At 46.2% G+C, this 22,974-nt stretch overlaps 1 protein-coding gene across 21 annotated transcripts in view; it reads left to right on the plus strand.

Annotated features, from left to right (window-relative positions):
* TRERF1 (transcriptional regulating factor 1) overlaps positions 1–22,974 on the plus strand; it is a 197,333-nt gene that overhangs the window by 41,124 nt on the left and 133,235 nt on the right. The window lies entirely within an intron of this gene.

Genomic DNA, 22,974 nt, shown 5'->3' on the forward strand with positions numbered 1-22,974 from the left:
AGTGGTGGATGAGACCGGCAAGCAGAGTGTGGCTGGGCAGAAGCATCTGGAGGGTGGAGCCCCGGAGGGCACTAACTGGTATACCGCGTTTCCCCGAAAATAAGACCTAGTCGGACCGTCAGCTCTAATGCGTCTTTTGGAGCAAAAATTAATATAAGACCTGGTCTTATTTTACTATAATGTAAATAAGGCCAAAAAAGCAGGTCAAAGTGAGGACTATACTGGGTTGAACAGTGTCCCCCCAAAATTCATGACCACTAGGAACCTCAGAATATGATCTTATTAAAAAATATGATCTTATTTTTCTATAATGTAAGATTGGGTCTTATTTTATATTATCTTTATAGTTATATCATCTTATATTAAAATAAGACCTGGTCTTATATGATACAATATAATATAAGACCGGATGTTATATTAATTTTTGCTTCGAAAGATGCATTAGAGCTGATTGTCTGGCTAGGTCTACCTTTGGGGGAACATGGTAGGTCTGGAGTCCACAGATTTAAAGGGTGGGTATAAGCTCCAGAGTGATTTTTATAAAACAGCCCTACCCTGAATGTACCCCCACTCTGCTGCTTAAAATCTGCCCCATAGCCTGCAGAGGAGAAGCCAAACTCCTTAACCCGGCGTGTAAGGCCTGTCCAGAGCAGGCCTTGCATTAGCCTCCTAGGGCTGTGGAACAAAGTCTCGAAAGCTGGGTGACTTAAAACAACAGAAATGTATTCTCTCCCAGGTCTGGAGGGCAGAAGTGCGAAATCAAGGTGTTGGCGGGGTTGGTTCCCTCCAAAGGCTCTGAGGGCGGATCTGGTCCATGACTCTCCTAGCTTCTGCTTGCTGCCAGCACTCCTTAACATTCCTTGGCTTTAGACACATCCCTCCAATCAGCCTCCGTGGTCACATGGCCTCCTCTGTGTGTCTGTCTCTGCTTCCTCTCCTCAGAAGGCCACCAGTCATTGGATTAGGGTGGACTTGAGATGAGAATGACCCCATCTTAACATCTGCAAAGACCCTGTTTTTTAATAAAATCATATTCTGAGGTTCCTGGTGGTCATGAATTTTGGGGGGACACGGTTCAACCCAGGATAGGCCTCACTTCGACCTGCTTTTTTGGCCTTATTCCCACCTCCCCCACCATGGCCTCCTCTTGGGAAGATGTGCAGAATCATCCCGGCTGAGGTACATGTTCTTGTGAGCTTCTCCCGCTATGTGCACCCCAACACTCGTATTGTGCATGTCCTGCACGGGGCTTGAGCTCCTCGAGATGGGACCTGACCTTGCCAATCTCTCTTTAGTGCAGGTAACGTGGTGTCTGAGAGCCCAGCCCCAGAGTGCCGTGGAAGGGGATTTGAGTCCTGGCTCTCCGCCTGACTCACCATGTGACCCTGCTCTACCCTCTCAGCCTCAGTTTCCCCATCTGAAGTGAAAATTGAATAAATTAAGTGAGAAAACATGTATACAGCAGCTAGTGCAGGACTCAGAAGTCCAGGAGGGTAGGGTGCCATGTTTGTTTATTTTCCTTTGTGGATCTGGCACTTGGTAGGTGCTCCATAAATATTTGTTGAATGAGTGACCGCATGAGGAGACTTGATGAGAAGTGACACTTCTTTGTTTATGGATGTGACCCTTCCTTAGAAACCCCCCTTCTTCCTGCCCTCAGTCCCTAAGAGCTGGGTAATTACACTTTGAGTTTCAGCTAAATGCTGACAAGTGGCGAGTGGCGGTGAACAGGGGTCGCAGTTTGAGTCAGGCTCCTAGCCCTGCACCCAGCGTTTCTCTTTCATGTGGATGGAACAAACTTTGGTTTATTACATTAGCGGTACCTATGGTGGCTGCAACATATGAGTCACCATTTACTGTAAAGCTTTCAGATGCCCGGCAGACACATGCCAGTCGGGAGAGGCAAGGCCTCCCGCAATCAGGCGATCTAACTATGAGCCCCTAAAAAGACACAGACAATAGTTCTCGTGGGCCCAAGTAGCAGGAATGTCTTGGGTGACGGCCCACAGTCCTCTGAAGCTCCCTCCTTCCCAGATTTCCTCCTGGAGTTTTATTTTGATCTGTAAAACAGTCATGAGCATATTTTGAAGTCAGTGAAATAAGTCTGTGCAAATTTGTGTTTGCTTGTTTCTTAACTAGAGGTTATGCTCGTGTCTGGTTTTGGTTTTGCGTGGAATGTTAAAAATAATTTTTTAAGGGACCTACTCTTGTTTCTTCATCATGGGCCCCTGAGAGCAAAGCTTCATTCATATCCTGAGACCTTTTTATCCTTTGAAGTAGGAACTTCTTTGGCTCCTGGCTGCCTGCAGGTGATGGTTTTCTTTTCCTTTCAAGAGATGAACCTGTGAAATTCCATTTGGTCTGCAGAGGTAGACAGGGCTTGGGGCATTTCAGTCTTTGAGGATGAACTCAGTGGTGAAGAACTGAAAAGCCTCTCAGGCGAAAAGGCTCCGTCTTGCAGGTAGGGCTGGGTGGGGCAGGGTGTGGGGAGTGGGGAGTGGCTGGAGAGGCTTTCATGGTGTGCCCTGTACATGCCCGGCACCATTCTAAGAACTGCAAGCGGGCTACATGGCAGGGCTTGGGGCATTCATGAGATTAAAAATCTGATGAATGGTGAAAACAGTTTTGTGCATGTCTGTGTGTATATCTGTGCCACGGGGCCTTGGGTAAATTATATAACCTCTCAGCCTCAGTTTCTTCATCTGTAAAATGGGCCTACTGACACTTTCTTCAGTTGGGTGGTTTTAAGGATTTGATGACATATTTAAGGCACCTAGTACAGTCCTGGTACATAGTAGGGCTCAAAAAGTGGTACCTAGTTGTAAGTATGAGAAGTTCTCTGAATCTTTTATTTTGAGAGCAGGATTGATGGAGGGAGCCCCTTGGTGAGAAGAGGGGAGTTAAGTTGTTCCACTTAGATAATCAGTGGCAACTCTCCCCCCCCTTTTTTTATTGGATGGTAATTAAATCCATGTCTTAAGTTGGCCTCTGTGTTCATTTGATTGGTTTCTGCTTTTCCACCTTGGATTCGCTGTTGATCCATGTGGAATACCCTCTTTCCCTTCCTCCTTGGCCCTTCCCCTCCTCTTGGGCTTCACTCATAATTGGCCAGACCATGCTTTTCTGGTGTATTTAGAGAATGACCATGAGCCCCTGCAATTCAGTTTGCACCCTCCCACATGCCCTGGCTGGTCAGATGGAGGAGGTGATCCTAAGGCATGAGTCAGGTCTTGAGTCTCCCAGAGATTTTTGTGCCTCACATGGAAACCGGAGAACATCTATTTGGGATTCTGAAGTTTGGGGCTCTCTGGGACATAGCCAAGGTATAGGGGAGTGGTGGGGGCAGTGGTGACAGACTCTTTGCAATTGGGACTTTGGGGACATTCAGAGTAATGGTTGCCATCGCTGGACTTTATCTGCAGTGAAGGACCAGGGAGAAAGGGACCGTCGTTGCTTCTGCACTTTTCCTCATTGTTGGTGTCTCCCAGTCCCTTCTCTCTTCTCCCATCCGCAGCTTTGGAAGGTGGGGGTTGTTACCTAGAGCACCCTTGCTTCTCGAATTTGCTACAGTGACATTGTTGCCTCTTCCAGCCTGGTGTTTACTGCCCTCCAGAGCGTACAGGCCTCGGTGGGGGGACTTTGTGTCTTGTTTGCAGCAGCATCCCCAGAGCGCACCCTCGGTAAGCCAGGGAGGGAGTGAATGAATGAAGGCCAAGTGAAAGCCTCTCACAATGAGCGAAAATTCAGACAGAATGGAATTGCTGCCCCCTACCCCCACCATACCCCCGCCGGAAGGGGGCAGTTATAATTTGTTCTTCTCTTTTCTTTGTATGTGTTTGTGTGCCAGGCTGGGTAGCTGTCATTTTAGTTATACCACATCGAGGCAGAGAGATCCCTCGGCTTGGTTTTCCTTAGTGTAGTAATGGTATGGCTGGCCAGGGACAGGGGGACAGTTCGTGACTGGCACCAAGAGGGTTTTTCTTGCACAAGTGATACGGGTCCTATGACCTCTGTTTCATGATCACTGGACCCAATGGGAGAAAGAAAGCCTACTCATGTCGGTGGACCGGAGAGGTTGGGTGGCCCCTTGCGTAATAATCAGGATTCGAACGCGGTTCTGGCTCCAAACATAGTGCTCCTTGTGCCGCACTGACTCCTGGAATACTAGAATGATGCTCTAGCACTGGCATTCCAATCCGCCCTGCGTCCTGTGGGAACTGCTTGGAGGACAGAAAGAGTGTGAAGAAGTGTTGGTCACCGAAAGTGATTGGCTGTATTCCCTGCCGCGCTAAGACGCTCTGACGTTGAGGGGTGGGAATCAGAAATTGGGGCAGAGAAGCTGGACTCTGTTCTCAGAACCCTCAGTGACCACCAAACGGGTTCGGTACACCGTCGTTTCCAGCGAGCCTTGGAGCTCCTCTCTCCTGCCTACTTACTCCCTCTCAGACCCCACTGTCAGTGTCTGGTTACTTCAGATTAGCATTGGGCTGGGCAGTGTCTACAGCAATGTGCATTCCTTTTCTAAAGCCTTCAATCTGGAAGAACTCTCTAGTCCCAGTGTTTTTAATATAAAGCTACATCAGGATTGCACTGGCCATACGCCCCAGGGCTGCAGCCCCTCAGAAGGTGTGGGTCCTTTTCTGCCTAAGTGTTGGCACCTGAGAACACCTTCCCTTCAGCGGTGCATCTTCTTTTTATGCAAGGAGGTACCCGAGGAAACCCAGGGCCTGCAGACGGGAATTGGGAAAGATAAGACCTCACTATCTAGGGAGCTCTGGGGCTGGAATTTGGTTGCCGTGGGGCCTATACTTTCTGTTTGATTGTTGCAGGTTTAATATGCTCTCATCTGTCATGGAAACCATAACACAAACTGATTACTAAAATTTGACTTGGTTTAATGAGAAACCTGTGAGGGACCCACTTCCTCTTGATTTTTGTTTTATTTTTAAAAATTCTGTACAATCTGTTTCATTTCTGTTCCTCTGGACTTTTCTACAAGAAAAGTCACAAACAACGTACTGTGAAAACCAAAACCATTTAGAAAAAAAATAACGCAGGACCCAGGGGAATACACAGCACTTTTCCTCCACGGCACCTTCCTTCCCACCATCTGGTTGCGTCTTTCTGTGTGGCAGGTAGATGTTGACACGGAGAAACGCACGCCCATAGAGGGGATGGGAATTGACTGAAGTCCACACTGGAGCAAGACTAGAATCAGGTGTGTACTGCTTAGGTTCTGGGCCAGTGCTTCTGCATCTCCCCAGAGGACTGGTATTAGGTTTGGAATATGCTCTATGTCGGTGTGTATTCTTAGCCTTTCCTCCTTGCGGTTTCATTGGCTTACTTAACATGAGCTCTCACTAAAAAATTGTTATAATAATGTATTTTATGTGGTCTGGACAATCTTGGATGGATTCCTTTCCCCATCCATCCATTTATCCAAAATATTTCTTGGCCTGCACTGCACAGGGCAGTATGCCAGGCAGATCTGGAAGGTTTGAGGGATGAGAGAGACAAAATCCCATTTTGGAAGAATCTTTTCTTTGGAGTTGGGAAACAGAACCATAACCCAACTGCAATCCAAAGCAGAACAAAGTAAGTACTTTAATAAGCATGCAAGCAAAATGGAGTATTGGAAGGGGGGTTCATTTTTGTTGTGAGATGCAGTGGAGCTGAGTTTTGAAGAATGAATAGAATTTTGGTGCTCGGCAGTCTGTGAAAAGGCACTTGGGGAAGTAAGGACCAAGGGTATGCCATGGCCACACTCCTGATTCCTTAATACCACACTGCACACACAGGTGATCCCATCCTGGTTTTAAGTGGTACTTGCCCAATAATGGTTTTGCAAAATGTTTGGACCTGCTTCACTTGGGAGTTAGGGTTGGAAATAGAAGGTTGGCATTAGGAGAAGACTAGTACTTATTGAGTGTTTTAATTACATTTATCAAATCGCCATACATCAGCTCATCAAGAACACAGCCAGCAAGTGCTGGAGCTAGATTTGAACTCAGAACTCTCCGAATCCAGGACCCCTGATCTTCTCCTTACCACTGCCTTATCACCTTGCCCTGGGAAGTCACTGATGCTAAACAGTCATTCTCAAACAGTAGGATTCAGGTTGCAAAGTAGAATTGGCTTTGGACTGGTAGGAATGCTTGTGAAAATCATTTGCTGTCTTAACTCACATAATTTAAACTTTCTGTGGTTAGTGGAAGGAAAAATCCCATTGTGGTCATGCTTTCTGGAAGCCCCTCTGAGGTGTGCTGTTTGACCGGTTTATCAGATGATAAACCATATGTATACTGGGGGTGCCAAAAAAATGTATACATATGACTTGTATTCGTTTTTTGTTACCGGTATATATTGAGTATTATAATTTTAATATAGTTTTTTTCCTTTCTTAAAATGTGTCTCCATGTTTTAGCACCCTCTGTATTATTTTCTGAGGAGCAGGTATTTTCTGACCTATGAACTGAACTGGCAGTCACATCCTGTGCTTGAATGGGTTGTTAATGCATTCCTAGTGGAGATAAGCTTTCGAGCTGGCAGAATTGGCCCAGTGTCCTTCTGTTTGGTGTGGTGGATTTTTGTTGGACAAACTAATGCCCTACTATGAGACCAGAAAGGGGAACCAATGAGAGTGAGAGGGGTGAGGAACAGTGTGGCTGAGTAAGAAATGGCACTTCCTGGGGCACGGGCAGTTGATTGGGCGCTGGGAATTTGAGACCCATTTTCCCAAGTGGTGTCTTGAGACATGAAAGGTGTGTCAGATAGGTGATTGTCATTCAGGGAGTAGGGTGGGCATTTGAATCTTAATACATATTTGGCAATAATGAAACAATACTGTAATTCTGGAATATATCTCAGTGGTGCCTCTGTCTTGTCATTGTTGGACCCCTCTAAGGAAGGGTTTGTGTAGTGTGTGTTGTGTGAGGAAGGTGCCTGAGCCGGTCGATTTTGTCACATAAGTAAGGTGCCATCACCATGGCAGGTCCCAATCCTGTTACACAGCTAATTTCTTGTCCCCACTCTCCTCTGTTGATTCCCTCTGCCTCTTTCCTCTCCTTCCTTCCCCCCTTTCTCCATGACAGTCCAATTTTAGTTTGCAGGATTTTTCCAGGGCTGCAGATCAGTTAATCTTAGAACCCGCTTCTCCAACAACATCTTGCTTTTTATCTTTATTCTCTATATAGGGTCTGGGATTCGGCTCCTAAAAAAAAGTTTAGAAACCAGATGCCTAGAGCGTTTCTTCAGTGTCCATTGTCTGCAGGGTGGCCTGAGGGGGTTTGTGAGGGAGGGCCATACCCCCTGCTGCAAGGTGCATGGGGAGGGGGTTGTTCTGACAGATGTGCCTGATCTGTTGCTCTTACTCTGCTTCTGGAATTTGGGTCCTTCTAGCTCTTGGGGTACTCATAATTCTCCTCCTTTCATCCCAGCCTGCTGAGGAAAACAACTTGTGAGTTAATGAGTAAGTCCCAAGTTATATACATACATACATATACATATACATATACATATACATATACATATACATATACATATACATATACATATATATATATATATATATACTCTCTGCTACAATACTCATTTCACAGAGTAGGAAGCTCAGAGAGGTTGAGTGACTTGCTGGAGGTCACACAGTTTACAAATGAAAGGGTCTCTGACTTGAATCCAGATCTGATTCTAGAATTCATGATTTTTACTACCATATGCATCAACCATGTTTTTTATCCATAGTAAAAAACATCATTCTCCATCATTGCCCCCTCTTAAGAGGTGGGCTGGGTAAATGTAGCACTGTGTAAAGTCACGTAATATGTGTCTCTCACTTTTATTCACTTTGAAAGTACTGCGTTTGGATGGTCAGGCATTCTGGGCTTTGATGACTGGCCAGGGTAGGAGAGCTGGGGGCTCAGGCTCCGTGTTCTTGGGTACAGTGAAAGTCAGGGTGAGAGGAGAGGTCTGGGAGGCTCCCAGACCCTGGGCCAGATAGTAAAGTCACACATTGGGGAGCTCCAGAGCATTGAGGCCATTGGTTGCCCTTCTCTTTCTCTAAAATTTTCTCTCACTTTTTCTGGTCTTCTTCTGGATTTCTGATGGAACCCTTGGAGTGTGGCTCAGCGGATGAGGAACCTGGAACAACCTGCTTGGAAGGTTTTAGGTGTGAAGGGGGCAGGGCCCAAGGAGGACTGGAATTGTGTGTGTGTGGAGTGGAGTGGAATTGAGATGTGGATTGCTCGTCCATTGATTGCAGAGATTGGGGTCCTAGTTAGGTTAAACAGTGCACTCAATCCATGGGTCTCAGCAAGTACAAAGTAGTTTAATGTCTCCAGTATGGAACTGTGTGTTATGCTCTGTTCAGGCAATACTTCTCTTTGAGTTGTGAATATTAATTTTATTTACCTTTTCTATGGTGCTCCATACATACCTCTGTTAGAGGGAGTGACTACAGACCTACTATAAGGGCTTAGACACACTCATGAAACTCTGGAGGGAAAACTTGAAAAGAAATCCGTGGACTAGGTTGCTGGAAGAAAAATACAGCTAGGCTGTGAGCCCCCAAAGCCTCAGATACATCCAGAAAACTAAGGAGAGTTTTTCATTAGCTAGTAACTCTCCTTTCCCTCGCCAGATCCCATTTAAAAAGTCAAGTGTGGGGGGAAGGGATCAGGGACTGCCAGGTTCATTGAGACCCAGTGGACAGAATCTCTCTTGTTGCCTGGACGGGGCCAGCGAGTGACAAACCACAGAGCCCTCCTTGCTGGAGCCTTACTGGTGGCTCAACGCTCTCTCCCTCCTGTTGCCAAACATTTACTGAGAACCGAGTACTCCAAAGCGGGAGCTTAAGAACTCCAGCTCCAGTTCTGGACACCTCATTCAGCCCTGATCACCCACTCTTGGGTTGCTGGTCATTCATTTTCTGGGTGTCGGGAGGTAGGGTGACGTGTCCAGGCTTTGCCCAGTGGGCTGCCCTCAGCATGGTAGGGTCTTAGGAACCATAGAACTGTGCACTGAGATGGGCTTTCCATATCCCTTTTGTCCGCCCACCCCTGACTTTGTAGAGGGGTGGCTGAGACCCAGAGAGGGGAAATTGGCTGCTTCAAGGTCACACAGCTCCAGGCAGAGAGCCAGCTCACAGAACTCACTCTTTGGAAAGGGGTCTTCCAAGGCACCGCCCCAGACTGCCCTGGGATGCCAGCACTATCTGCCCTGCCCCGTTTCCCTTGGAGCAAGTGCTGGTGTGTTGGATGAGAACTTCATGACTTCATTTCAGATAATGCAGTTGGATACAGTTTGCCTGGTGGTTGCCTAAATTTAAATGAAGTGGGCTGGGGTGGGTGGTAGTGAAGAAGATTGGCTTGGTGCTTTCATTAAAGCACAATGTGTTGGGGGAAGGTTCGATCTTTATTTTTACTTCACTGAATGAGGAATGAGCACAGTGCTGAGGTTCCCCCCCCCCCCCCCGCGACTTTCCCTTTTCTTTCTTTTTAAAATTATTATCTTTGTATTCACTAATCAGGACTGGTGGTGCATTCCACTTTCAGCCTGATTATACATTAAAGTAGGTTGAACTGGAATTTTTTGCCTTTCATGATGGTCAAGTACAATTTTGGGGCAAGTTACTTAAATGTCTATAGATCAATTCTGGTTAGACTTGGGTTTGGTTTCCAGTTCTGGACACGTGTGGGCTGTGTGATCCTGGATCTCCTTTCTGGACTTCACCTTCCTCCTTTGTAAAATGTTGGTAGCAATACCTGCATTTCAGAACTGCTGTACATCCGAATTTCCATGTGTGAAGCCCCGGGCATGTTGCGTGGGTTGTGGAGGTCCTCATGAGTTATTATTGGTTGCCCATCCTCCTCTGTGCCTTCCAGGCCTTGCACCCCACCAAGTTGGGAATGGATCAGGGGATGGGGTTGAGAGGATAGGGCAGGAGATTAGAATGGAGGCATGTGCTGGTATGTGTTTGGTGCAGGGGAGTTGGAGTTTTGGGGGAACCTGGCTTGACCCCTTGGGGGCTATGAAGAAAGTATCAGAGTCCTGAGCCCCTGGACCTTGGCTCCAGAAGAATGTCTTCCTGGGGGCGGTCTGTCTCTGATTCTTTGCATTTAGCCTTCTCAGCCTATGAAAATCCTGATTTTAAAATACAGTCAGATTATTGTTTCTCTGGTTATAAAAGCAACGTGTTAGAGAAAAGTTGGAGCATACAGGCAAGCAGCAGAACATTAATATCCACAATCCTACCCTCCGGGAAGAAACCAGCGTGAGGATTTTGAAGTCTCTGTCTCCAATTTTTCTTTTCCTGTGCATATATACATAGGATGTGTTTGCCTGCCTGTTAATTTTTATAAAACTGGAATCTTAGTGCACGTATTATTAGGTAATGTGCTTTTAAAACAATATCCTGCGAGCATTTCCTAGTTGTAAGCTGTTCTTTAAAACATGACTTTGGGTGGTGGCATAGCATTCTGTTATGCGGATATTCCATAATTTATTTAACCAGCCCCCCTATTGTTCGTCATTTAAATTGCTTTCCATTTCTTTTGCTCTTCACCTCATGCTGCAGTGAATTGGGGAATGCAGATTTCAATAACAATTCTCTGGCGAAGCATGCTGAACCAAATGGTTTCATTAGTTTCAAGTTTTTTCAGCCCTTACACGCTCCCTAGATCTTTGTGCTCTGTTAGTGAATTCAGCGCCTAGGTGAGCACTGTTCTCCACGTTCTGCTCACCCTCCAACCCCTTCTCTTCCCGGAAGCCCTAGTGATCAGGGGCAGTGGGTACAATGAGAGCTCACTGCTTCCCCAGAAGATCCTGGTTCAAGCCCTAACAGTGTCGCTCACTAGCTTTTTGACACTCTTATTTCCTTACCTGCAAAATGAGGGTAATAATACCTTTCTGATGAGATGGTGAGGGTGAAATAACAATCATGGCCTCCAATGTGCTTTGTTACCTAAAGTCCCATAAAGATGTTAGTTGTTAGCATTGACCACTTGGCCCATGGCCCTTGACCTTGAGGTAAGTCCAATAATTATAGGACTTCATTGAGTGGGGTGCTGCAGCTGGTTCACACCAGCTCATGAGAGTGGATTGGGCATATCTCTTCCCAACTCCACGTCCACTGGTCCTCACATTGATTACTTGAAATTGGCCATAGTGAGAGTATTTACACCATGGAAAGTGACAAACACTAAAATCAAGACTTTTTTTTTTTTTTTTGAGAGATGGTCGTTAAGCATTTACTAATACTTCACAGTCTCTAGTGCACTTACTTGACATTTGATTGTTTTGAATTTGAGTGTATAGTCTCCTTTCATATACAGGCAGACCACCCCAATAAAGCAGTATCACAATAAAGTGAGTCATAATCTTTTTGCTGGTGGAGGATTTTGCCTTCAATTTGTAAAAAGCACATCTGTGAAGCGCAATAAAGCGAGGTGCAATAAAACAAGGTGTGTCTGTATTAATGTCTCATTTTCCCCAGCTGGACTTACAAGCTCTTGAGGGTCGGAATTAAATATTTTAAGACTTCAGTTGCTTGGATGATGGCTATGATAGGGACCCATAAAGCAGCGTTTACACAAATGAGCTCATGACTTTATATGAAAACATTTTTCACTAAGACTTAAGCTCTGAGCAATCCATAGTAGCCATGCAGGCCCATGGCCCCTTCCTCTCTTAATGATCCTTTATAGATGGGTCTTACATACACAGAATTTTAGTTATTTAGCCTAAAAACTGCCTGGGGAATAATTAAGACATTTTATTTCCCTGTGTTTCCATCGGTGACTGTAATAATAATGGCTAACAAGTAATAGCTAACATTTATTGATTGTTTGCTGTGTGCCAGGTACATCCCAAATGCTTTTACAGTCATTTTCTTGTTTAAGCCTCATTCCAGTTACATAAAGAATATATTAATATTATCCTTGTTTTATAAATGAGGACAACATGAAACTTAGAGACAGTAAGTAACTTGGTGATGACTGAGGAAGATCTAGGATGGACTGCACATTCATTCATCTGTCTGCTGGCAAAAATAACTCCAGAAAATCCACCAAAAGAACGGTTTATTCGGGAAAAGAAGAAAAACGAGGTTACCCCAGAAATGTGCAAATGGACACTTCTGACCGGCACTCCCACCAGCCTCCCACATGAAGAAGAAAGAGCCCCAATTCCTAAATGGCTATTCTGTTTATTAGCATCCCTCCCCTGGAAGTTACCACAAAGTTTAACAGGAAGTCAGGACTAGAGAGTTAACAAGAGGCCCAGCTCTGCCCATAGTCCTCCCAGCTCTATGGTTAGTCATCTTCAGATGCCAGTTCACTTTTAGCACATCCATCCAACATCTAACTCCTGCCATGTGCCTGAGTGCTGTGGCCTGCCAGGATGAACAAAACCAGCCCCTTCCCTCATGGAGCAGTCCTTCTGGTGAGCAAGACGGATAATAAATAAACATGCAAACATATACTACAATGCCAGGTGTTACTGAGGGCTACAAAGAAAATCAATCAGGGGAAGGACATAGAGGCTGATGGGGCAGGGCTGGGGTTTGGCTGTGTGGATTTCATCCCTCGATGTCTGTCTCACTGCCCTTGAAAGGCAGCCCACCCTGTAGCTAGCCTAGCACCCTGCGCACAGTAGCCCCCCATCATAATTTTATTGCTTAGGTGATTGGGAACAAAGCCTTATCCATGGGGATAATATAGGAAGGCACCCTGAGAGCTCCCAGTAAGCTCAAATCAGGGACAGATGCACCCAGGACCCTGCAGTGTACTGACACACATGCCAAGGACTCCCAAATGTGCTGGGCAGGTGGAGCGGGCAGGAGGGCTGAGCAGTGAATGTGGCAGGAAGAGAATGAGAGTGGTCAGGGTGGGAGAGGTGCTGCACGTTAAAAATCCGAGACCCCCGGGGCTAGTGGCTTCGGGGAGGTCAGTGTTCTCATGATACACACGGACATAGGAAGGCACGGAGGGCAGGATGATTCCTCCAAGGCCACCCCATTGTTCACTGAGGGTGGAGCCCAGTTTTCTATTCCCAGTCCTGTGCCTTGTGCAACACCACCATCTCCCAGATTTTATTTATTTTTTTATTCCCGGGTGGGGAATAATGGCAGATGGGTTTAGGGAACTGCTGAAGGTCAGCTCCCTGATTCCAGGCATCCAGGGGCCAGAGTGGGTTATGAGGACAGGCGACTCTACCCCCAAAAACGTACTTCTAGAAGATGGGGACTGCTAATGTGTAACAGACGAAAAGTATTTTAGGGTCACCTTTCCCACCCACATGCATTGTGGACCAGTCTGTCCAGTGTGGTGGAGCCAACATTTATTCAGCATCTGCTCCGTGTTCGTCTGATAAGATGTTGAAAACCGTGCCTTGGGAAGTAAGAGTACTGGGATCCAGTACCCGCTCTGCTCTTAATAAATTAGCTTTGTGATACAGGTCTTGGTCTCTGCGTCTTCCTTTGTAAATGGAGGGGGCTGGCCAAATGGCTTTTGATGTCCCTTTTTGCTCTGACCTTTATTCCAAGCCAGAGATTAGACAGCATTTAAGTCTTTCAAGTTTCTTTCTCAAATGGGGTTTGCTCCCTGGAGTGCAGGGTTTGGGGAAGGATTTAAGGGTTGGAATGTGTCACCTTCAGGGAATTTCTTGGTCTGTGGGTGCCGAGTATTTTCCGGCTTGGTTCCCAGTTCTAAGCCACCTGGTATTCGCTAGTGGTTAGGTGGCCATTGCCCACACAGGACGTTCCCCACAATGTAAGGCTCGCCCACAAGTGTTTTCCTAGCATACCGCTGTTGACAGAAGGGGATGAAATTTTGGGTGTACTTTCCTAATGGTTGAGCAGTTGTGATTTTGTGTGTCAAAACGGTCTAATCCTCATCCTGGTCCCCCCATGGCCTCCCACTGAAACCTTACAGTGATACCAGAGCAAACATATGCTTCAAAACTAAAAAGTGAGGTGAGGAAGCAACAGGAAGTGGGGAAGTCAGCAGAACAAAGCTTGTGATGTGTACTCAGAACCCTGTGGACTTTTTTTTTTTTAGTTTTAAAAATCATATAGTTATCTTAAATTGTTGAGGTAGAAGTTCTTGTTTGTTTTTAAAGGTTCAGCTTCTTAAGCCTATGGAGAGAGCGTGTGGTGGGTGTAAAACAAGTTTAGGGAAGATGCAAACCACCCTCCCCCTCTGTGCTTGGCAGAAGGTATGCAAATTAATGTCAGTCAGTGTTCTCCGTGTCTGTTTGATCCTTTCACTCCACTTTTCTTAACTGAGGGCTGGGGAAAGTTATTTAAATGGCTCCTGTTTTAGACTTTCCTTTACAGGACTTGATTTAGCTCTTCTTGAATTGAAGATGGTGGGGAAAGTGGAATTCTGCCCCCACATTTCTTCTTTTTCTGCCTCTCCCTTAGTTTCTCATTTCCTAACTAGTGACTTAAAAAGGAGAGAGGGCAAATTCAGTAATTAGTTTCTGGTATTGTGAGGGCCCACGTCAGTTGACTTTAACAAGACCCCGTAAAGCATTGCGAGAACTGTCGCTCCCTAAGATACCTCTGAGGGGGGAGGGGCAAGGGCACACTTCACATGTTCAGGGACACACTTCACATGTGGGGGGGGATCACTGGCTGGCTAGATGGAGGGAGGGATGTTAGTTTAGACAGATAGCTTTTCATCTGAAGAGCAAATATGGGCATACATTTGAAGCTACTGATAGAAGCTCTTTGGATCTTGAAGCCCAATTAGCTCAGGTTGAATTAGCTACGTTGGGGCTTTGAGTGGGGTTTGAGACAACAAGTTACAGTGCCAGTGATAAGAGCTGCATGTTTGTAGAAGCTTCATCTGCAGTTCCCCCGTTTACCCTCCTACCAAGGTTATGAAGTTGGGAGGAATTACAGGTGCTCAATCAATGATGGCTGGATAATATTAATTATGAAATAATGAAAGCAGGAATGGTAAGCCAGCACTTCCTGGGCACCAAAAGCCTGATGCTAGGTCGCAGGTATGTTCTCATTTAATGCTGAGGGAACTCCCTTGTACAGATGGGCAGTGGAGGCCTGGAACAATAAGCTCAGTGACCCGAAATGATGGAGCAGGTGTCCTATCCCTTAGTTCACGTGTGCTACAACTTGTGTCTCCTACGTCGCCTTCTATGTTCACTGGCGTCAGTTTCTGAGATGGCTGGGTTTGGGGTGTGGCCTGTGGCCTGGCAGTTGAATATCTCTCTGGGGGAAGCTCACTGGTCCAGGAGACGTCCTGAGCCTGACTCCGTTAGCTTCGCTGATGGATAGGCAGCCTTGTCACTGGTACACAAGCACACCTGGCTACCTACCACAGCCACAGCCTTGCAGATTTATCTGTCAACTGGAAATACATCAGGGCACAGGCTATTTTAAAGAAAAGTTAAGGTTTTTTTTGTGTGTTTTTTTTTTTCTTTTTTAAGCCACTTCTCTCCCCAATTCTATTTTATGTCTCTGGCATTTTGGCTTTGCCACGATCAGATTATACGTAAGGGCTGCTCTGAGTGTTTGAGTTGAAGTTTTGGTGGAAGGGTTGTGTGACAGAGGCTCTTTTCACTTGCGAGACTTGGGGCACATAACTTGGGCACCTTCCTACTTGCTTGCGGCTTCATTACTGTTTTGTGGGGTTTTATTTATTTATTTTTTTCTTGGAGTAGAAGTATGGGGGACATAGCAAGCTGGACGATCAGCTAATTTAGCAAACTTGTACACAGTGAACGGAACAAATAGGGCATGGGACTGAAACAGCTTTATATAAACCCAAGCAGGATTGCTTCCAGTGGAAATTTGGCATTTATGGGCTAATTTTGGGAGTACCCAACAACTTGCTAGTGGAGTCCCCACCTTCTGAAGAGCCCACACCTTAGGTGTCTCTTACTCTGGGAATGCCACCAAGCTGTCTAGAAGCGTGCTAAGCAGTGGTGGTGCTAGCTGGCATTTTTCAAGTGGGTAGAACTTGGGGAAGAAAGGTAGAGATTTAAGGCAAATCTCATGGCCATCTGGTTTTGAGTTTTTTGTGAATCAAACAGGCAGAGAAGTTGGTTTGCGTGATTGGAAGCTGTATCACTCGACTGGTCAGTGGCCACAGTGCAGCCCTCATGTGAGGCCACCCAGCCCCAAGTCCAAGACCATATACTTGGGCCCAGCTCCCCTCTCTCCCATTCTTTTGCCCTTGGGAGTTGGGCACCATCTGACTGCTTGACAGATGAGTATCTGCAGATGAAAAATCATTCTAAACCTTTGGTCCAGTTTCATTTTAATATTTCCCATCCTGTTCCAATATTACCTTAATCAAGTTACCTTTTTTTTTTCTTTTTTTTTTTTTTAACTCCACAATGAATTCAAAGCCGAATCTTTTAACAACATATATCTGCATTCACCCCAGGTTCTGTTTGTTATCTCTTCCAGTTGCTTTTAGTGCCCTGAAAGCTAGATGGCTCCCTGGATGGAAGCTTGCAGGTTCAGTGTAGCATGTTGGTCTGTGTTTGATTATAAAATTCTTATGGGTCATGAACATATGAACTTGGCTTTTATTTATTTATTTATTTATTTTAATTAAAACGTGGTTCTCTATCTTTGCTTGATTATTTAAGTTCTATAAGGAGTTCAGTGTTCAGCACTGGGGAGGGATCGCCTCCCCTGCTTGCCCAGGGACAGCGAGCGTGAATTTGAACAGTTTAAAATTGACAGTATTTGTGGCTTAGAAACCCAGCTTGTCATTCACCACCAGTGAATGCCAGCCTGAAACAGGTTCTTGTGCCAGAGTAAACCGCAAGGTTGTGGGAAAACATAAAGGAAATGGAGGGTAAGTTAGAAGTAAAAGGTAAAGGCTGGTGGGTGGGGGCTGCAGAATAGAGAAGGAGAGGGGAAGGCAGAGTGGCTGCGTACACTGGGCCCCTAGGCAGGCTTGGACTTTGCTAATGAGAGAAGGTTCATTAAATATTGTGAACTGAATGTTGGTGTTCCAGTTTCTCCATTTCCTTAGATTTATATTTTGAAATTTCCAAGGAAAAGCACCATAAAGGAAACATCACATTTAGAGTGGAATGGATTTTTCTCCATCAGCCCAGCTTTGTCAAGTTAGACTTAATTCATCCAGGATAGTGGTTCTCAACTGGGCGTGATTTTGCCTTCAGGGGACATGACAGAATGTTTGGAGACATATTTACTTGTCACAACTGTTGGGGACTATGTTAGAGTCCTAGGATGCTGCTAAATATCCTACAATGCATAGGACAGCCCCCACAAGAAAGAATTACCAGCCCAAGGTGTCAGTAGTGCCGAGGTGGAGAAACCTTGATCAAAGGGCTTGGTTTCTGTCCGTTTAGCCTTAAACGAAGTAGAGTCTTGACCCTGGGCTATGGGAAGTACATACTTCTACTGGAGTGGAACCACCAGGTCCGGAAAGCTTACTGCTCCAAAGATCTAAAAGGGTCCCCCAAATTGGCATCTTGGTCCAGCGGTAATAATTTTGCAGCTAGAATCATTTTTCACCCTTTCTTTTAACCATTCTCCATCTTGTTGCTCCATGGATCTTTCTTCCAACATGAATTCTCTCATTTAGTGTGTTTTGCCCCCACCCCTTTCAAAATGCTATAATTTTTCTTGCTTTTCTACCTAACCCAACCATCTTAAGGTTGTATTGGATGGGCCATTGGTCCTGCATGGGGAATCTGCTTTCCTCTACCCCCAAACAGGTTAATGAATCTCCAAATTGCTGTTCTGCATAGGATGCGTCCCTTGTGCCATCCCCCCCCCACACATAGAGCATTAAAAATAAGAACTATTTAATAAACTGTAGACTTATCACCAGTCAACTATAAAACACATGCCTCTTTCGGGCTACTTTTCGACAAGTTTCAGGTAAGAGTGATAGCATGTTAAATTATTAGGCAGTTTTATGACTGTGCAGGGAAGATTTATCCTTTGATGAATAAATATTGCCGTAGCCCAAATTAGAACTTGACAAATGCTGATTTACAGCTTAAAATATACATAAGGGTTATTTTATGATGAAGTGGCAGTGGTAGTGGGGTAGGTTTAAAAGTGATGGCTGTGCGACCTTTGAGTGATATGCCATTAAAACACTGCCAGGGGCAGAGCTGCAGGAGGAGTCTCGGTGCCACTTGGGGTTCCTGCCACTCCCCATAGGTATCAGAGTCCAAGTCCCTTTGTCATGTATGCGCAGCTCCAGCTCATAGTGCACGATTAAAAGCGCGAGTGCCCCCGGGACCCTAGCTGTCGATCCTGCATTGCACCTTCTAAGGGATCCCACTTGCCTGCCTGTGGAACTTCAGGGTGGCAGTGGTCCCGTGTCCACGACAGTACACTTTTCAGATAAGGAAGGTAGTGTTGAGGATGAATGCTTTCAAAACCTAATTGAGGAGGGAGACGGGTGAGTTTCTTGTGTGTTCCGGATGGGCTGACCATCCTACGTTTGAATCAAAAACACCTGGGGCATTGGAACTGACAAATATGGATACTTACAGGAAGAGAAGATTTATAATTGAAACGACCTGTAATATCTGTTTCATACACACATGCATAATGACGGTAGAGCTAGATCAATTACAGTCTTTTTCTGTTGAGTGATTGATTGATTGATTGATTGATTGAATAGTTAGTGCGTGCACGTGGTATAAAAGGTGGACGTTAGGAAGAGTCTACATGGTGTATAGCAGTTCTTCCTTCCCTTCCTGCCCCCAGTCTCCCAGTTCCCTTTCCTAAAGGTAACCAGTTACTAGCTTTTTGGTTATCTTTTTCAAAGGTAATCTATGCATTTAAATGCACATGTGAACACGGTCTTTTCAACTACTACTGGCATACCGTGCATGTCATTCTGTGCCTTACTTGTATTACCTAACAGTATACATGGAAAATGACTCCACATCGTGACATGGAGAATGCCCTCCCTGTTTTTCACAACTGCAGAGCATTCCATTCCGTGGATGAACCATGATTTATTAAAGCAATCCCCTGACAGTGGATACTGAAGCGGTTTTCAGTTTTTTTTGTCATTACAAATCATACTGCAGCGAATGTCCTTGTATATGCACCATTTTGCATGTGTGGGAGTATGTCTGCACAATTGATTCTTAGAAGTGGAATTGCTGGTAAAAGCATATATCCGTCTGTGAGTTTGGTAGACATTGCAAGTACCCTTTCAAGAAGGTTGTAGTGATGTACACCACCACCCTTAATGAATGAGGTATCCTCGCCAACACAGTGAGTTATCAAACTTTTTGATCTTTGCCAACCTGATAGATAAAAATTGGTATCTCAGTTAGTTGTCATTTGCATTTCTTTTATGAGTGCGGTTGAGCATTTTTTCCCACAAGTCTAAAATCCATTTCTATTTCCTTTTCTTGCTATTCATATTCTTTGCCCATGTTTCAATCAGGTTGTTGGTTATTCACAGTCTTTTTAATTTGGTATCCAGTGACCCATTTCTGTGTTTGGCATTGCTCACTCCCGGGGCCTGAGGCAGACTATATTTTCAAAGGAGGCTTTGGAGAGTGGGATGGATCGCCTGTCCTGGTGAGGAAAATGGGTGCATTTTCTTGGGTGTGGCCATTGCGGCCTTTGAGGCTGTGGATTCCCCAAGCCCTAGTGGTTTCTGGTCTCACCCCTGCAGAGCTGGCAGCAGCCTGACTCAGGCAGAGAGAAAGTGCCTACTGGTGTGTGGAACACATGAGGATTGATGGCTTTGGGGGATGGACATAAGATGGGGGAAGCTGGGGTTGGGAGGAGGAGCAGGGCGTGGGCATCCAGGGTACTGAGCATGTGCATTTAAGCAGAGTCATGGGAAAGAGGCATGGCAGCTACACTGAAAAATGTCAAATACTTGGTATCGGAGAAGTCAGGGACAATAGAATATGCTTATTTTTCAGTAGTATGGCAGTTACATTTTCAGCACCATGCTCTATATTTTGTTTTACAACCTTTAGACACCTTTTCATTGAAGTTTAAACAGAAAGCAGTGGTTCTCAACCGAGAGTGATTTTTGCCCCCTGCCCCCGTCCCACTACCACCGCTGCCCCGGGGCGTTTGGCAACGTCTGGAGACATTTTTTTGATTGTCACATTTGGGGTGGAGGAGAAGTGCCACTGGCATCTGGTGGGTAGAGGCCAGAGATGCTGCTAAACATCCCACGGTGCCCAGGACAGCCCCCCACAACAAAGCATTTTTCGGCCTGAAATGCCAATAGTGTCAATACAAGAACAGCTCTCATATAAAGCAATGGGGTCCAGTTGTTAATCTGGAAAAAAAATATAATCGATCCACTCTTTCCTTCAGTTTTCAGACATTTTGGACCCTTTGCAGTGTCACAGTTGGAACCACCAATGTATTACATTTAGATGCACTTCACCTGGAAAGGTGTGGAGGTTGAGGAAAAACACATTGAGGATTTTGTTTGAAATGTAACTGGCACACTGTTTAAAAATGTCTTTCCTATGTTTTCTGAGTTTCAGACACTCTGTGGGCTTCCCATGGCAGCTAAGACCTGTCACTTCCCCTGTTCCTGCTCTCCCCTTTCACTCTTAAGGATATGCCACATACAGAAAGGGAAGAATTGTTTTAACCTGAGACTCCTGAAAGGAAAGCGTCATCAATGCCAGCAGGGTGGCATTTTCAGGGTCTCCAGGCTCTCAGCACGGTGGGAAGAGGGCACTGGGACCCTGCTGGGCTGTCTGAGTCTCCAGCACCCCAGTTTCCCAAGCCTTCAGGATGCTTGTTGCCGGGTGGCCTTTCAACCCAGAGGTTCAGGGGGGCCAGCAGAAATACCCTAGGATTTTCCTCTTTGTTTTCAGAGAGGGGGGTGGCTAGGAGCACGTGTTGGGGACCCCGGCTGCCCACCTGAAATCTTCATTCTCCCGTATGTGTGACTTTGGGCAGGCCTCAATTGCCTCATCTGTAAACAAGCAGTCATATTAGCATCAGTTGTGAAGATTAACTGAGTATGTGGAAAGGACTTAGCTCAGTGCTTGGGTTAGTTGTTATTATTATTTGCTATTATTATTATTGGTTTCAGCCTTTGGAAGTTCCAACCTTCTTGCCCCTCCTTTGCAATTCTGTGGAAACCCATCGTGGAAATGAGCCAATATCCCAGATGCCATGGGAGCCCACAGTGGCTTCCCTGAGTCCACATGTACACCAGCGCCCCTCCCCTGCCTGGGGAGGGTGGGCTCTGCTTCTCCCCGGAGGCTCCAGGAGCTTTGGCTGAGGCGACCCCATCTCTGCTCACCACCCCCATCCTCCTCCATTCTTTTCAGGGAGGCATGGACCTGCCTCTCTGAGATGAGTCTCCTCCCCATTCCACTCTTCTGATTTCAATTCCCACAGCCATTTTCCCACTCCCCACCACATCATTTGGTGTGACTGCCTTGGAAAAGCCCAAATTGGAAGCTGGGGGGATGCTGTCTCTGGGCTGTGGGCCGGCCTCCCATGTAGAACTTGGCTTTGGTCAGGCCTGGGCTAGTAGGCTCCCTAGGTGCATTTCATTCAGCCTGGCCTCAGCCACAGTCCTCAGGAAGGGTTATTTATAAAATGGGGACAGCCTCTGGCCAGAACATATGAACAGGATACCAAAACATTGCTCAGTGAAGCCAACTTTTAATTTCTTTTCATTCAGCTTGGAAGTTTGTATTCAGATCGTTTCCATGGATTATTTAATGTCCAGGGATCACAGGGTCTCATGTATGGGTGGGAGATTCAATCTCGAGTGCTTCGATCAGCACCTTGTTTTAAGAAATCACTGAATATACAGAAGACTTCTGGGATGCAGTGAGGCAATGGAAGCAAAGGGGCAGATAAGCCCTGTCCCCCAGGAGCTTCCAGTCCAATGGGGGTGGCACAGTCGCTGACATCAGGTGCTCCCAATCTGTGGGGGGAGATATAGCCCCAACCCTCATGGAGCCCCCAGTCTGATGGAGGAGGAGGCGTCAGAAGAGGCATAGGATGAATTCACAGTCTGCTGGGTGAGATAGTTCATATTCTTGGGGAGCTCCCATTCGGTGGGGAGAGACAAACCCTGCTTATGCAGCCTGATGGTGGAGACCTGAGTCTTGCTTACTGACCCAGTTTGATGATGTGTGACACAGAGCCCTCAAGGAAGTGATGGAATGGAGCAGTTCTTAATCCCATAACTTTTCTTTCTCGCTCCATGCTAGCAGTGGGGGAGCTAGACGAGCTGTGGCGGCCCAGGGAAGAAGCAGATTCAGCAGTGCCTCCTGATTTGGCTGTAGCAGCCGCTTTCACCGGCCTCTGCAGGCTGAGCCCCACCCTGAAACATGTGTGCAGGCTGCGCTATCTTTAGTGGTCACCCTTCGTAATCTTTAGAGGACGTTGCTGACGTGGCTGCTTCCTGGGCTGGACCTTTCTCCCTAGAGAGCTGTGTCTTTTGTGGGGTGAAAATTTGCTGTCAGTCAGGGGAGGCAGTGGGGAGCTGTTGGGGGCTTCTGACACTTGGCTGTTGTTCCTTGCCTTTTTCCGAGTCAGAGGGTGAGACCCTTTGGGCAATCCATCTTAGGATCAGAAAATGAGAATGTTATAGAAAGAACATTAGACATCGAGTCCTATCTTCCCATTTCACAGAGGAAAGTGTGGAGGCCCAGAGAAGGGAACTGTTTTTTGCACTGCTGCTTAGAGGCTGGGCTGGATCTGCTTTCTGAATCTAGTCCCCTAGCACAGGCAGCCTGGTAATAACAGCCGCCAGGGTGGGTTTGCTGAAGCCTATGTCAGGTCAGTTATTCCATTGCTCAGAGCCACACTAGACTCCTGGTTGTTCCTTGAACGAACCAGGACATTCCCACCTCAGGGCCTTTGCACTTGCTGCTCCTTTTGCCTGGAATACCTTCCCCCAGATATCTGTATGGCTCACCGCTTCACCTCCTTCAGAGAGCCCTGACCTGGCCATCCTAAATAAAATGCCCTCCGCATTCTTGTCCTGCTGT

The sequence above is a fragment of the Rhinolophus sinicus genome, chromosome 2 (genome assembly GCF_057876585.1).
Source record: "Rhinolophus sinicus isolate RSI-liver-muscle chromosome 2, RSI-T2T, whole genome shotgun sequence".
In the NCBI taxonomy this organism is placed as follows: domain Eukaryota; kingdom Metazoa; phylum Chordata; class Mammalia; order Chiroptera; family Rhinolophidae; genus Rhinolophus; species Rhinolophus sinicus.